Source organism: Rhincodon typus, chromosome 44 (assembly GCF_021869965.1).
Source record: "Rhincodon typus isolate 14 chromosome 44, sRhiTyp1.1, whole genome shotgun sequence".
Taxonomy (NCBI): Eukaryota; Metazoa; Chordata; class Chondrichthyes; order Orectolobiformes; family Rhincodontidae; genus Rhincodon; species Rhincodon typus.
The window spans coordinates 1,614,861-1,620,126 of NC_063375.1; positions in this window are offsets into that span (position 1 = coordinate 1,614,861).

Sequence of the window (5,266 nt, forward strand, 5' to 3'; positions counted from 1 at the left end):
CCTGGGTGATTTTGTGGGTGGGGGGGACAGGTGGGCAGCACAATGGGGGGGCTGGTTTTGGTGGGGGTGCCCTCAGGCAGGACAGATGGCATGTGGAGTTTCTGTTGTGCCATTAAAGTTTGGGGGGTCCTGGTGGGGGAGATCAAAATGGTCAAAAGGGCCTCCCCCCCCCCCGCCTTTAGGACACTGGTAACGTGGGAGGGAGGGGATGAATCGGAACGTTCAGGATGGTTCGCGCAGAGACTGGAACAGTTAGCTGCCCCCCTCACCCCACCCCAGTGAGGACACTGATGGTAATGGGCGGGCGGGGGGGAGGATTGTCGGTTCGGAATGCACACACGACAGCTTGCCTTTGTGAGCCGAGGCTCAGAGCACTCAAGGTGAAACCTGAACTCAGCAAAACCCCTGGGTAGTGCCCAGCTGGATAGAGTGCTGTGTGGGCGCCAGGCTGCAGCAAGGGTGGGGTTGCCCTGGGGAGGGTGCAGAGCAGATACGCGGGCACGCTTGGGGTCTGGCAAAGGTTAGACAAGGCCGGCCATATTTTCTGTGGCACAGAGAAGGTTCGATTTGCTCAACAGTCTGAGGAGTAGCAGACGGAGTTCAATTCAGATTGAGAGGGGAAAGAATTTAAAAAGAGACACAAGGGGCAATTTTTGTATCATTCAGAGTTCGCATGTAGAATGAACTTCCAGAGGAAGTGGTGGATGTGGGGACAGTTACAACCTCTAAAAGTCATTTGGATAAGGACATGGATCGGAAAGGTTTGGAGGGAGATGGGCCAGGAGTGGACTGGTTTAGTTTGGGATTATGGTCGGCAGGGACTGGCTGGGCCGAAGGGCCTGTCTCCGTGCTGGGTGGTTCTGTGACCTGATAGGGATGTATAACACTAGGAGGAACACGGGATGGATGGGAAGGCCCATTTTCCATTTAATATCCGGGGATATAGTGTCAGGGTTGAGAGGAGAGTCAAAGAGAATCCTTGGTCACTTGGGGCGGCCGCTGGGATTCGGGGTGGTTGAGTGTGAGACTCTCAGGACGTTGAAGCAGCGTTTAGATCGTCGCCTGCATTGCTGCAGCCTCCAGGCCTGCAGGGCCAAGAAAATGGGCACGGTGCGAACAGGAGGGGCCGAGCGGCTTCCAACCAGGCAGAGGCTTGGTGAGGGGTAGCCGTAATCCGATGGCTCCTGTTCACGGTCCGGAGTCCCGCTGCCATGTGTAAGGCCAAGGCACCCCTTCCCTCCGCCACCACCACCAAGAAACAACACCTTCTCAACAGAAATTTGAGGGGAAGCTGAAGCCGTTCCAAACATGGCGTCGGGAGGCCTTAATCAGGCTCCATTCATGTTGACTGGGTAATGTACAAAAGGAGAAACGGCCCCCCACACCTGTCATACAGCACACAAGCAGACCCTTCAGCCCAACCCATTTGTGCCGACCCAGAAATCCTAAATGAATCTGGTCCCGTTTGCCAGCATTTGGCCCGTATCCCTCTTAAACCCTTCCTTATCAATGACCCCATCCAGATGCCTTTTAAATGTTGTCATTGTACCAGCCCCCACCACATCCTCTGGCAGCTTGTTCCATACACGCACCACCCTCTGTGTGGAAAAAGTTGCCCCTCCAGTCCCTTTCCACTCTCACCTTAAACCTATGCCCCTCTAGTTTTGGACTCTTCCCCCCCCCCCCACTCTGGGGGAAAAGACCTTGTCTATTCCCCCTATCCATGTACCTCATGATTTTATAAACCTCTATAATGTCACCCCCTCAGCCTCCGACGCTCCAGGGAAAATAGCCCCAGCCTATTCAGTCTCTCCTTGTAGCTCAAACCCTCCAACCCTGGCAACATCCTTGTAAATCTTTTGTGAACCTTTTCAAGTTTCACAACATCCTTCCTACAGCAGGGAGACCAGAACTGAACGCAGTATTCTAAAAGTGGCCTCCCCAGTACAACCGCAACATGACCCTCCCAACTCCTACACTCAACGCACTGACCAATAAAGGGAAGAGTCCCAAACACCACCTTCACCACCCTGTCTACTTGCGTCTCCACTTTCAAGGAGCTATGAACCTGCTACCCAAGCTCTCTTTGTTCAGCAACACTCCCCAGGACCTTCCCATGAAGTGTATAAATCCTGCCCTGATGTGCCTTTCCCAAAATGCAGCACCTCCCATTTATCTAAATTAAATTCCACCTGCCACTCCTTGGCCCATCTGATCAAGGTCCTGTTGTACTCTGAGGTAACCTTCTTCACTATCCGCTACATCTTCAATTTTGGTGTTATCTGTAAACTTACTAACCATACCTGCTATGTTCACATCCACATCATTTATATAAATGACAAACAGCAGTGGACCCAGCACTGAACCTTGTGGCACGCCACTGGTCACCAGTCTGAACAATAACCTCCCACCACCCCCCTCTGTCTTCTACCTTCGAGCCAGTTTTGTATCCACATGGCTAGTTCTCCCTGTATTCCATGCGATTTAACCTTGCTAACCAGTCAACCAAGAGGAATCTTGTTGAACCCCTTACTGAAGTCCATATAGATCACATTCCCCGCTCTGCCCTCATCAATCCTCTTCGTTACTTCTTCAAAAAAGCTCAATTAAGTCAGTGAGACACTATTTCCCACATAAAGCCATGTTGACTATCCCTAATCAGTCCCTGCCTTTCCTAATACATGTAAATCCTGTCCCTCAGGACTCCCTCCAACAACTTGCCAACCACCGATGTCAGACTTACCGGGCTATAGTTCCCTGGATTTTCCTTCCCACCTTTCTTAAATAGTGGCATCATGTTAGCCAGCCTCCAGTCTTCCGGCACCTCACCTGTGGCTATCGATGATACAGATATCTCAGCGAGGGGGCCCAGCAATCCCTTCCCTAGTTCGAGGGTAAACCTGATCAGATCCTAGGGATTTATCCACCTTTATGCGTTTATCCAGCACCACCACCTGTGTCATATGGACATTTTTCGAGATGTTGCTGTTTATGTCCCCGCGTTCTGTACCTTCCATATTCTTCTCCACAGTAAACACTGATGTAGAATACTTGTTCAGTATCTCCCGCTCATAGGGGGCCTTGCTGATCTTTAAGTGGCTCTATTCTCTCCCTTGTTACGTTTTGGCATTAACGAATGTGGGGATTCTCCTTAGCGCTGTAAGCAGCCACCATCACCCATCCAGGTCCTCAGCGAAAAGGCTGCTCAGAGCTGCTTGTAGAACTGAGGTTGTATGACCAGAGTTGACTCCTGGGAAGACAGGGTGATTAGAGGAGGATATGGTTTGTAAGTTTGCAGATGACAGCAAAATTGGAGGTGTAGCGGACAGTGAAAAAAGTTACCTCAGAGTACAACGGGACCTGGATCAGATGGGCCGAAGAGGGGCAGATGGAGTTTAATTTAGATAAATGTGATGTGCTGCATTTTGGGAAAGGCACATCAGGGCAGGACTTAGACACCTTAATGGTAAGATCCTGAGGAGTGTTGCTGAACAAAGAGACCTTGAGGATGCAGGTACATAGTTCCTTGAAAGTGGAGTCAGAGGTTGACAGAGCAGTGAAGAAAGTGTTTGGGACTCTTGCCTTTATTGGTCGGTGCGTTGAGTGTGGGAGTTGGGAGGGTCATGTTGTGGCTGTATTGGTGAGGACACTTTTGGAATACTGCGTTCAGTTCTGGTCTCCCTGCTACAGGAAGGATGTTGTGAAACTTGAAAGGGTTCAGAAAAGATTTACCAGGATGTTGGAGGGTTTGAGCTACAAGGAGAGGCTGAATAGGCTGGGGGCTGTTTTCCCTGGAGTGTCAGAGGCTGAGGGGGTGGTTTACAAAATCATGAGGGGCATGGATAGTGTGAACAGCCAAGGTGTCCCCCACCCCCCACTCCCAGGGGTAGGGGAGTCCAAAACTAGAGGGGCATAGGTTTTAAGGTGAGAGGGGAAAGATTTGAAAGGGTGGTGCGTGAATGGAACGAGCTGCCAGAGGAAGTGGCAGAGGCTGGTATAATGACAACATTTAAGAGGCATACGGATGGGATACAGTGGGTATAAATCTCAAGATCTGAAAATGTGCAGTAGGAAGAGAGGAAGTGCGCCTGTGCTGCACGGCTTTAGGAGGTGTATATTGTCCTGGTGTTTTTTTTTGTTTTGAAGAGAGGTTGTAAGGCAGAGGTAGCGAGCTGGCTACCAAACCACGAGAGTAAGCAGTTCGTGAGGCCTTGGGAATGCTTTCGGAAGCTGAAACAGTAGAAGCAGCCTGACCGGGTGGGGTCAAACACCCACAGAACCAGGGATTTTAGGTTCAGCTTTCAGCAGTATTGAAAAGATGGAAGCTATTTTCCGCCCCTCTCTCAGTTACAGCCAGAAGCTGGGCGGCTGGAGCTGCATGTGAGATAAATCCGTTTTACCGAATTTATTTGCCAAGGGGGCGTATTTAGGGGATGTTGCTATATTACAACAGCTAATTAGTTATAGTTACTGTTGATTATTCTGTTAAGTTCCCCAATACAGTTAAGTTATTCTGACTCCCTGTTTCATTTTGTTGTATTTTGACTATAGCATATGAATATAGTGTGTTCTGCTCAACGTCGAGTAGCTTGACCTATCGAATTGTCTCTGGAATGCAACACCTTACATTAACCTTTGAAATAAGAAACGTTAGGGGCTAGGCTGTCTTCTTAATATATTTTGTGGTTGGGGGGGTGTTTGGTCTGGTCCATAACGGAGGAAAAAAAATTGAAGAGGAGAAAGGGACTGTTGAGATGGGTGGGCTAGTGGCAAATTCAGATAGAAGGAGATGGAGAATTGAATTCTAAAGGTGGGGGTGTGGAAACTGCTGGTAAGGCAGGGCATGTCAGTTTTTAAAAGGCACACAGGATCCAAAGCTTCGTAAGTAGAGGCATCAGGGCATAGTTTTGATATTGAGGCAGGTGGGTAGAAGGGTAAGGTAGGGGGCTGGGAGAGGGTGGAGGGAGAGGATGGAGCTTGAGGAGGGCAACTGGGGAGCTGAAAGGGGGGGGTTCAGTGGTTGGGGCAGGGAAGATGGAGGGGCAATTGAGGAAGGGGGAAGGAGATGGGGAGGCAAGGAGGGATGGAAGTGGGGAGGGGAGCAGATGAAGATGGCAAGAGACGGAGGGGAGGAGATGAGGGAGGGGAGAGGGAAGAGAATTTGGAAGGAGATTGGTGAAGACGGTGGGGGAGGGGAGCAATGGGAAGGGGGTGGAGAGGGGAGGGGATGGGAGGGGAAGGAGATAGAGAGGGAATGGGGAGGGGG